The following is a 12620-nucleotide window of genomic DNA, read 5'->3' on the forward strand; positions in this document are numbered from 1 at the left end:
TTGTTAGGAAGGATAAAGCGTTTTACGTAGACCACTGTGTTTTCCCTTTGTTAAAATGCCGATGAAATATGAGACAGATTTCACACTTCTTTTCTCAGCAACTATACCTCCACCAGAATCGAAAGTGGCCCACTTCCGGAGTTATGAGGACATCCTGTTCTTTTACTATGAATGTCTTGGAACTGTTGTGGAATATGCCAAGACCACTAACTCTGAAAACACAACCGTAGTTAATCTTGATTAAACCTGAGAGTCAGAATGCAAGATGGTTTCATATTTCTTATGTCGTTAGCTAGACGAACGACTAACTTCGGAGATGTAAAAACTCTTTTTTAAAATGCTTTGAAACTTTACTTTCCCAATACAATCTAATTTATGGGCTTTACTTCTCGTTTTAACAAGTTAACTACTCCTGCGCTAGTACAATAACCTCGAGAAAGGGCTCTCATCACTATGCTATTAAGCACCCAACAATTTTTAATCTATCAATCCATCCATCCGCTTCACTACTTTCCACTATATCTAACTTCATGCTATCAATTCCCTCTTTTAAATTCTCTAACCCACCTACCACATTAAGGGGTCTAACATTAAATGGTCTGGCCCGTAGACTGGCAGTATTGTTTTTCCTGATGATTTCCGCTTCCCGAGTAGACCCGCTGGAGGATCCGAATAAGCTATTATTTTAGTTCCGGAATATTTTACCGACGAGGATACCATCACCACAAAACCATACAGCAGTGACACACGCCATCGGGAAGAAAATCACGACTGTAGTATCCCCTCGCTTTCAGCTGTTCACAGTACCAGCTCAATGAGGCCCTCTTCGTTTATTTTCCAAGGCCACATCAGTCAGTAATCCAGTCTGTTGCCACTGCAACCTCTGAAAAGACTACTACCCTCTTCAGGAATTACATATGAGTTCTGGTCGCTCCACAGATATGCCTCTTTTGTGGTTGCACCTAAGGTACAGCTACCAGTATCGTCGAGGCATGCGTGCCACTCCTCCTTGGAAAAGTCCATTCTTCATGGTGGTTGCAGAAGTATAATCTGAGAAAAGGACAAATTATGCATTCTCTGACAGTTCAACTGACTGCTCATGTATGTACATAATAAGCAACAGATAGCTCAAACTGTACGATTTTAGTAAACTACTGTGTTTGGTTCGCATTCCATCTTTTGTTATGTACATAACTGTAACAGAAATGATACACTAAGGTTTACATAGTATAGATATGTTGAAAACCGTGAACCTGCTTTACTTACTGTTCCGGAAAAGTTTAATTATGATATAATGAAGTCATGTTTCATAGAACCATACACAAACTTCAGCTCTGTAAAAATGCAGTTCCAATTGTAATAATTTATGGTTCAGTGATATCATCTATGATACCAGTTCTCCTGTCTGCCCTGTTTGAAAGTTTTCCTGTACTAAGTCTGTATAAATTCTACGGTACGCGATGTTGACGAAAATTTTTGGAACTATTAGCGATAGTGAAACGTCTCAGTAATTTTTTACTAGTATTTCATCTCTCTCTTTGTGAACAGTATGTCTAATTCAGTCTATAAAATAACATTTATAAAAAGACAAATAACATATCTCAAAATAACCTAATTAACATACAAATGAAGACCTAAGCTGTAAACAATGATAAGGAACAGTCGATGATAAACATAGTTATTGCATGCAAAACATGGTAAGTCATGTGCTTTATTCATATTAGCTGTAATACCACGATAAGCTGTAAAATGACAGCTTTCTCTCGAATGTCATAGTTTCCTAATTGTAACTTTGTCAGAAAGTGTGCACGTAAACAGTGGTAAATGCCAAAAACACGTCTGCTAGTAGCAGTAATGCGTTCATGCCAGGAAAATGCTTTTGAAGGACGATTTGTATAAATCCGAGTATGATGTGAGTAACTAAGATGAAAATCTTGAACATGTTCCTGTAAGGAAATGAGACTAAAAAATTGTTACTAACAAAGGAAATATAGATAAGTCTTTAAGGAAATAAAGAATTTTAAGCTGTGTCCCTTAACACTGTTTATGTCAATTTACGTGACAAGGTGATGACCGAGATGCTAAGGGCCTTGGTTAACATTGTTTATATGGAGTAGTAGGGTATCTTGTAAGAATAATTTCGTTTTCTGCTGAATCATAGATTAATTTTTGGGACTGTCAAACTTTATTATTGATATAATTATAAATTCAAATCTTAGTATCAAAAACTGAAACAATTTGGACCTTTTAAATTTGTATTTTTTAGAAGTTTTGTGGTACAGCACCATGATTCGCCCGGCGAGTAAACATCGGTAAGTCAGTGCGAACTCATTTTAATTGCACGCAGTTTAATGGTAACCAATGTTAAATATCTATTGACAAATTTTAAGCATAAAATGTTTGGTAGAATTTACCATTTTAAATATATATTGTTAGTATAAATGTATTTATAACAATAACTTACGTCAATAAAAAAATCATATTGCATGTACTTGACATATCTTATTTATGAAATTTTGTTGATACTTGACAGCGCATTTTTTTTCAAAACAAGCAACTTAACTCTTACCATTATGCAACTACCACTTTTTTATCATAACAATTAGAACACTTTTTAAGAGATTACATTGAAAACTTGTTTTGGAGGTTTTGGGTGTTTAGTTTAATATTAATAATGTAGTTTTGGAATACTTTTCTTGAAAATCATCCACTATCTACTATGACAGAGTTCAGATATAAATCATTCGCTGTATTGCGAATATAATGAAAACAGAAACTTACAGTGTACGTGAAAGAACACCATTAGTAGGTCACGTCGACAAAATCTAAGAGATCACGTAAAAAAGTCTGTAATTTTGAGTTAGAGCACTCACTGTTTACCTGTAAAGAAATTTCTTCAATTCTCCTGATTTGTTTTTTCTTGTCTTAATGCTTCCTATACTTCAAATAGTACATGCTGTGTTGCTGGAGGAATTTATTATTTCTTCAGAATGCGTTATCTTGATGCTTTGACGATTTTGCGGGTAATTTTACAACACAATTTGTGATCTTGTCACCATTCGTGTTTCTTGATGCTAGGTACAGTTATTACATGACATGTTATATGTTTTTTGAGCACTAAATATGTTGTGTACATCTTACCAGTCCATTATTTGCAAATACATGATTAATTCCTCATTTAATTTTTCATTTATTGTCCTTATAGTTTTCATGTTCTTTTTATTTGTATCATGCACGTAAACAGTTCAATATCACCAAGTGAAAGACAGCGCCCACAGAATTTTCACAACAGTTTAATGATCTCAATGTATCTACAAAAAAGTTATCACTAACATTGCTGCTGGTCCTCCCAACTTTTTTTGGTAAATGTATAAAGGGATTTTAGATTAATGAAATGGCAGGGGACTCAAGTACAGCTCTAGAAAATTTAACTGAAGATATTAAGTAAAGCTATTTTTATTCAAATGGACTGTATTTATAAGCCTATCAAGGCCTCTGTGGCCATTATCAAAGGAAGAATATGTTACAAAAATTCATGTAAAATACAAATTACGAATTTTTTGATTCCCTATATATATATATATATATATTGTAGCAGTCACCCTTTGGGTCAGGAATTTTAGTGGATGTGGAAGTTGAGTAGGTGAGATGGTGATGCTACTAGTGTAGGAGACTGAAATCTTGAGCTGGTGTGGATGGCTGTCATATGCTCTAAGGCGCCAGTGAAACATCTCTGTTATCAGTGGTTTCACGGTACAGTTTGTCTTCTTCAGCGCCGCAGTAGGTGTGCTTATTCGTCCGCCCGACTGCGACAAGGAAAGCAGACATAGGAGTCCTGCATGCTGCACCTGTGGTGCATGTCAGGATCCAGCAGCGATGCGATGCAGTGGCCAGTGCAAGAGTCACTAGCAGCTAGTGTTGCCTTCCCTAACAATCTTGAACAGGAATGTGCGCTTAAGCGAATGTCGATAAAAAATCACAGACAGCGGAAGTGGAAGCCCAGGACCGTGTCAGCAACACAACATACAGTCAGAGAGGTAGTTTTACGTGCAGTGAGGTGCTCTGGGGTCACGCCCAGCAGGCTGTAGGCGGTAGTTTTGCAGTCACTCGAAAATGGTTCAAATGGCTCTGAGCACTATGGGACTTAACATCTGAGGTCATGAGTCCCCTAGAACTTAGAATTACTTAAACCTAACTAACCTAAGGACATCACACACATTCATGCCCGAGGCAGGATTCGAACCTGCGACCGTAGCAGCAGCGCGGTTCCGGACTGAAGCGCCTAGAACCACTCGGCCCCCACGGCCGGCGCAGTCACTCGGTACAGCCTTTCTGCAAGGGAAGGCCCGGGTTTGCCCACATCTTCTTCAATCACAGTGGTGACCAGACAGCAGTGGCAGCTTGTTGTGGGTAGGTGTCATTACAGTCGGCTGGTTGTGGTCTCGGAGGCAAAGTCTTCTCTCGGCAGCATGGAGCACATCATGATTCGCCAGTCGGGTTATCCCGTACCTAGCGAGACTGTCAATCCGTCAGAATCAGCGTTGTAGACTGAGTGATCAAACACTAGGACTGAGCTTCAGAAATGGTCGTATTTAAGCTAGCCTTAACGTTATTATCCGGAGATGTGAGCGGACTTTTCCCCGCTGTGGTGTCTCAGTTATTGTCATTTCTCCTTGCCTTCGCAATTACCGCTCGTGCTAGTAAGCTGTGTAGCAGGCAGCTCGGATGTTGCATGTTATGTCTCTGTAGGGCAAGGCTCGCAGAATGACGCATTCTGTGCCGTCATGCTGCACTACTTGCACTTGTTGACTACGGCTCGGATCCATGTGACAATATACTCGTTATACGAGCGCCACCTCTCGTCTGCAGTAACGCAGGTTCTGCGTGCCCCAGACACGCTGTGAGACGGATCTGATTCTCTGCCACCTACGCCAAGTAATAACTTTAAAAATTACTGGGAAATTGAATTTGCTGTGCAACAATTCTCCCTTATTCAAGAAATTCGTCCCGAATATTACTTCTACATATATACTCCGCTAGCTACCAAGCGCTGTGTGGCGGAGGGCACAATTCGCGCCAAATTCATATTCCCCCCACCCCTCTGTTCCACTGGCGGATCGCGCGAGGGAAAAACGACTGTCTGAACGCCTCAGTACGAGCTCTTATTTTCATTATCTTCGAATGGTGATCATTGAGCGATTTGAAAGTTGGTGGTAATAATATAATTGAGTAGGTTAGAAGCATAACTCACATGCTCCAAAAACATAAATTTTCACAAATGACTAAAAATATGTTTTACATGCGTCGTGCGCATGTTCCATATATTGACATCAGTATGTGCAGGAACAATGGCTATAAATCATTATGTATATTTCAGATTATGTTTGCTTATTGAGAAATTACAATTATTTAAGTTTATATTAAGGATCATGTGAGTTTCGTTGAGCTATGGAACATATAACTTTTGACAATCCCCATTTTGGGTCTTGTGAGTTTTGGTACTAAGCTGTTTGGACGATGTTGGTTTCGCGGGAACTATTGTGTTGCGACTCGATATGCAACACTTTTTGGTTCCGACTGCAAGCCACTTTCTCTTCTACGGTGTATATTTAATATTACATTCCGATGTTATTCGTGATATATACCAATTAATCATCTTTTATGGACTTTGCTTGTGTTAGTTTACAAAACATATTCTCTAGTTTGGAATACTGTTTGCAATTTCATAAAATAAATGTCTTCTGTCCACAATTCTTCAGTTTAATAATCAACTAGGTCGATGTCTGATGACGTTGCGAATTTCCACATACTTCAATATGAACTGATTCTGATAATCTCTTTCCGATGTTTTATAAAACAAATCATGAAAGTTTTTAATATCGTTCATAGAAAGTGAACAGCAATTAAATGCTCCTCCACGGTGTTGCTACCATGTCGGATACTGGAGCAGCACTGAACGTTTGTCCCTATAATGATAGAACAAACTCCACTGTGAGGTTCTTTTTATTTTTCAAAAATGGACTTAAAATATTGAGTTTGCGATTCTTCACTGTTAAGTTCCAAAGAAAGAGTCCTATACATTCTACGCGGAGGAACAAATCAAGCCAATAACAAGAATCAATTTAATTTGAAAACAATGAGGAAAACAGGATATTCTGACCTCATTCGTTTGGCTTCCTGACTTTTCCACATTTCTGGATGCTGTGAACGTTTCCTTGGCCTTCCTCTTTCTAAAGCGTTTTCTTCCATGACTTTTGTCTCAAATAAGTTTTATTCCAACCATTATATTGAGTTATATTCCCCAAAATAGCTGAACAGAACAGAAAACACACTACACTGGCATCAATACTTACTACTACACAAGAAAATGGCGAAGAGTGAGGTAATCGCTGATTGGTCAAGATGAGGTACGGGACAAAACTCACAAGGTCCCGCGGATCATGAGACTTTTGAAACTAACCATGAAGTTTAGCAACGATCTTGTGCCAAATGTGAATAACTGCTTCGTGAATTATGTTCTATGTGTAAAGCTTTATGAGAATATGTCAGCATCTCAATTTTCATTATTTTGGAGAATGTGAGTTATGACTCTAACCTACACATATATGCTCTACATCCTCGTTGAAGATCGGATTTCAGTATTTAGTGAGCAGCCCCTTCTGTTTAGCGCGCCGCCTATCTGCAAGTGTGTCCCACTTCAGACTTTCTTTGTACCAATAACGATTGCAGTTTACTTAGATTACATTGACACTAGTTTATACCGAGGAATCCCAGTTAACAACTCACGAAAATCAGTTACGTTACTTGTTCCTGTTTAAATCTACGTTTTACTCTCCAGAATTGTCGAGATCTGTCTCTTTCTACTTGCTATAATTTAATAACAGTTATTGGTACAATCGGCTTCAGTTCCTTTATTACGGTGTAAAGCCATTCCGTGGGGATCTGGTGCAAACGTAGGTATAAAGGATTGGCAGCTTTACATATCAAGTGTAAGTAGCGTACACAAGTTACCACAAGAAACATGGCAATGCTAGTGGGAGATACACTTATAATTATGATCGTCTGACGTCGTTTTTCCTGGAAATGTAGGATGTGTTCGGACATCTGTTCCATACGAATACGCTGCTTTTCTGATGCAATTACGTTATCTCTGGAGTGTAGGAGTTCCAGATTCAGAGTGGCGTTAAGAACGGTTAGATTTTGGGTAGCTAGCATATTCAAACGCTTTTCTGGCTAGTACAACACCGGCATTGATAACTATATCATGGCCATACCGGTAATGATTGAGCGTAACCGATAGTTAGCCTCGGCTACATCACAAGTTGTGCCATTTATCAATACACCGCTGTTCTGAAGTTCCATTCTTTCTATACCCCTAGGTTTTCATCTTCATAACAGTTGATGATTACGGCCTACGGTGCAAAGACTAAGTAAAGGCACTGGATTTTTGAAAATGTGGCATACATTCTTGCAATTCCCTGTGACATTGTCCTGCGTCAAGTCTACAATTATTCTTTGAGCTGTCTAAGATAGCATATAAGCTGCGGGAAAGGAACCTCCATCAATTCCATCCCATTTTCAAAAAGAGTGCCCACACGAGTGAATGACTTGCATGTTTACCCCTAACACATAGTATAGTATGAATGTAAAAGTACAAAAAATGAAAACAATAAGGAAAATATACTTAACAATACGTAATTATGATCTAATAGTTTCATAACCTCAGTGTATATGATGCTTGTGCACAGCAAAAGTGTTGGGTGGCGCATTCCTCTTAACCTTCCTTGGATTCCTTCTCTGCTGTGGCACTGGTACCCAAATTTGTGGTAAGGCACGGTCTATACCATGATATGGTTTTACCCTACTGAAATTTACAACGAATGTTTCAACTACCAACTGGATCTTAATTCTGACTGGGGAGGTCATTTCTACGATTTGATATAGACTACTTACTTCGTCAGTAATCTTTTGGTTTTCCCCTTCCTTTTTTTAAGGACTGATAAGCACACCCCCTGGCTGACTCTACAATGTGGAAGTAGTTTAGAGGCGAGATGCCCCAGTGGACAGCCCGTCAAAAACTGAACACAAATCAAGCATGAAAACAGGAAGGGAGTGTACTGCACTGTGAAAAAAGAAGGAAAATAAAATCAGTGAACGGTCCACACTCAAGATATGCAACATCGAGTGATTATAAACAGCCACGGCGTTGCAGTGATTTGTTAGCGTTGTTGGACTCCGAAAGGGGAGATCCGTGATCAAATCTCCCTCGTGCTCCATCATTAAAATTGCTACACCACGAAGATGACGTGCTACAGACGCGAAATTTAATCGACAGGAAGAAGATGCTGTGATATGCAAACGTTTAGCTTTTCAGACCATTCACACAAGGTTGGCGCCGCTGGCGACACCTACAACGTGCTGACTTGAAGAAAGTTTCCAACCGATTTCTCATACACAAACAGCAGTTGACCGGCGTTGCCTGGTGAAACGTTGTTGTGATGCCTCGTGTATGGAGGAGAAATGCGTACCATCATCACGTTTCCGACTTTAATAAAGGTCGCATTGTAGCCTATCGCGATTGCGGTTTATCGTATCGCGACATTGCTGCTCGCGTTGGTCGAGATCCAATGACTGTTAGCAGAATATGGAATCGATGGATTCAGGAGGGTAATACGGAACTCCATGCTAGATCCCAACGGCCTTGTATCAGTAGCAGTCGAGATGACAGACATCTTATCCGCATGGCTGTAACGGATCGAGCAGCCACGTCTCGATCCCTGAGTCAACAGATGGGGTCGTTTGCAAGACAACAACCATCTGCGTGAACAGTTCGACGACTTTTGCAGCAGCATGGACTATCAGCTCGGAGACCATGGCTACGGTTACCCTTGTCGCTTGCATCACAGACAGGAGCGCCTGCGATGGTGTACTCAACGACAAACCAGGGTGCACGAACGGCAAAACGTCATTTTTTAGGATGAGTCATGATGGTCGCATCCGTGTTTGGCGACATCGCGGTGAACGCACATTGGAAGCGTGTATTCGTCATGGCCATACTGGCGTATCACCAGACGTGATGATATGGGGTGCCATTGGTTACATGTCTCGGTCACCTCTTGTTCGCATTGACGGCACTTTGAACAGTGGACGTTACATTTCAGATGGGTTACGACTTGTGGCTCTACCCTTCATTCGATCCCTACGAAACCCTACATTTTAGCGGGATAATACACCACCGCATGTTACAGGTCCTGTACGGGCCTTTCTGGACACAGAAAATGTTCGACTGCTGCCCTTGCCAGCACAGTCTCTAGATCTGTCACCAATTGAAAACGTCTGGTGAGTGGTGGCCGAGCAGCTGGCTCGTCACAATACGCCAGTCACTACTCTTGATGAACTGTGGTATCGCGTTGAAGCTGCATGGGCAGCTGTACCTGTACACGCCATTCAAGCTCAGTTTGATCTGTTTGACTCAATGCCCAGGCGTATCAAGGCCGTTATTACGGCCAAAGGTGGTTGTTGTGGGTACCGATTTCTCAAGATCTGTGCACCCAAATTGCGTGAAAATGTAATCGCATGTCAGTTCTAGTATAATATATCTGTCCAATGAATACCCGTTTATCCTCTGCATTTCTTCTTGGTGTAGCAATTCTAATGGCCAGTAGTATATATATATATATATATATATATGTATATTCAGAAAATTATGAGCAGTCTGTCCGGTGATTGGCATGTCTGCTCGCTGCATTCAGATCTGCGTCTATGCCGTGGCGAAACGTCCAAACATCCGTTTGTTCGTTTGGAACAGCAGAATGTAAGGAATTGACTTCCAGAAGCACGACGTCCTATTTGCCACATGTTATGTGTTATGACTCTTGTGATCCGTTTAGGACGTTTAGACCTTTGAATTTCTATGTTGTAATATATTTCACACCCTTTTATTTGTTGCTCCCATTTCTATAAGAGGTCTATGCGGTATCTCACCTGCTCACATTATTCGTCACATTTACTTGCGACAATAGTGTGTTCTTATCACACGACTCATATTCTGTAACAGATGTATGGTGCGACAGTTGCCGAGACTACAGAAGGAGAACAGACACGTCAATGACCGGACGGAAAGTTCATAATTTTGTGAAAAAAAGAAAAAAAAGAAATTGGATACGAAGGAGATTTGAACACGGGTCTGGCGCTTCGCAGTCCAACACAGTTCCGCACAACCACGACACCACGGCGGCAGACATTCGCTAGATCTTGCACATCTTGAGCTTGTACCGTTCACTGTTTCTATTTTGCTTCTTTTTTTTTTTGCAGTTCAGTACACCTTCTTCCTATTTTCATGTTTTATTTGTGGTCAGTTTATGACGGGCTGTCCATTGGGCCATTTTACCACTAAATCTCAGAGGGGTGCGATGGGATTTAGGCTTGTAAGAGCAGTAGCGAGCATTACAGTGGTGTTGTGACGTGATCAGAGTTGAGACGTAACACACTATTGAAGACAATGTCTCCTGTATCGAAACATGTTAATTAGTCACCAAGTAAGAGGAGCGAGGCAATATCACAATGTGAAGAAGGTTATACTTACGCATAAACAGCAAAAAGTTTGGGTGGAGGCCCTACGAAGTAGGGTATGAGGAAAATATGCAAGAGGTTTGAAGAAACTAGGTCAATCTAAGTTCCTCCAAGAACCGCAGAAAACCAATACTGACTGGTCAAAACTGTCGCTTTTCCGTCGCTGGCGTACCGCAAAACATCGAAACTCGACGGGCAGCGCGACCTTCAGCTGGGGTGTACCGCATGTCAAAGGAGAAAATCGCAGCGCGGAAGACAAACTGATGGAAATTCAATGATTGACGAAATGGAAGGGTCAGAGAATAATTCACGGTAAAATACCACTAGAGCCATTTCAAAGATAACTTTCGATAGTTTTTGTGTAAATAAAGCCCTCTTTCTACAAAAAGTATTCTAGAAGATGTACAGGTTCGAAAGAATAAGAGAAAAATATATACTCAAAAACATGAAAATTACAGTTATAAATACACTCAAATATAGCTGTTAAGAAGCTCTGTCAAATGTCAGTTAGACAAGCATCTTAATTACAACAATTTAGCAATTAAACATACAAATAAATATTCAAGTTAATAACTATTTCCATAATTAACATTGCTACACAATGCAGATGGTAGCAGTGATCAAGATATATCACTGAGAGTTAGTGCTTGTTATGATTCCTCTGTGGTCTGTTTTTTGATCATATGATTATTTTCCTAATTTAGCTAATGGATGAATTAAAAACAGCAGCAAACGAGATAAAACCAGAAACACATAGAGATATCGTATTATAGTCGTCATCCTGACAAAAATTTTAGCTGCTTTCCCTGTTAATGTTAATGGACCAGAGCAGCATAAATTACGAGGCTAAGTCAATTATTATCCGCAATTTAGTTGTATTTTTGTTTATTTTGGTAGTACTGTCGTTTTACGTTTGTGACGCATGCTTTGTATATTTGTTGTTATCGATATCGCTGCCGTGCTGTTAATCATGGCTGCTCCGCTGACTATTTGCACCAAAGAAGATCCGTTTTTTGTGGTCGGATTGCGTATCAGGGGCCGTAATTCATCTAAGACTTTCGGTACAGTACAGGATAAGTGCTTTTCCACAACGGAGTGTCTACTAATGGATTGAAAAATTCCGAAATGGTCGCACAAATGTTATGCACGATGAAGGAGCCAGACGACCGTTTACCACCACAAATGAAGAAACCATCGAGGGTTCACGTGAAACGATTCTCTTATACAGACGATTAACTATTCACGAAGTGGCATATCGTCTGCAAATTAGTCACGATTCTGCCTACGAAATCAGCCACAACAGACTTGGGTTTCATAAAGTTTGTGCAAGATGGGTCCCAAAACAACTCACACAGTTGCATAAACAAACGCGCTTGGACATCTGCAAAAAACATTTAGATCACTATGGTAATGAAGGGGACAACTTCTTAGACAGGATCATTAATGGTGACGAAACATGGATTCATCATTACGAGCCGGAGAGTAAACGGCAGAGTACGGAATGGAAACATCAAAATTCGTCATGCAAGAAAAAGTTCAAGGCCCAACGGTCCGCAGGAAAACTGATGCTTACGGTATCTTGGGACGCACAAGTTCCAGTACCGGAACATTATGGGGAAAGGGGCACAACAATAAACAGTGTATGTTACAGTGAGATGCTTACTGTCAGGCTAAAGCCTGCAGTTTGAAGCAAACGCCGAGGATTGCTGTCAAAAGGTGTTGTGTTGTTGCACGACAATGCCCGTTCGCATACTGCTGCCCACACTGCTGGAACGCTCCAGAAACTCAAATTTGAAGTACTGGATCATCCTCTATGTAGTCCTGATCTTGCCCCTTCTGACTGTCACTTGTTTGGTTCACTCAAATAGGTAAAGAGGCCGTCGATTTGCTTCGGACGAAGCATTGAATGAAGCGCTGCATTCCTGGCTTGCAGCTTAACCGAGAACCTTCTTTTATGAGAGCATCAGGAAGCTTGTACAATGGTGGGCCAAGTGCGTAGAAACGCAAGGAGACTATGTCGAGAAATGATGTTCTTGTAAGTTTCCTGT

This window comes from Schistocerca piceifrons, chromosome 1 (genome assembly GCF_021461385.2).
Source record: "Schistocerca piceifrons isolate TAMUIC-IGC-003096 chromosome 1, iqSchPice1.1, whole genome shotgun sequence".
Classification (NCBI taxonomy): Eukaryota; Metazoa; Arthropoda; class Insecta; order Orthoptera; family Acrididae; genus Schistocerca; species Schistocerca piceifrons.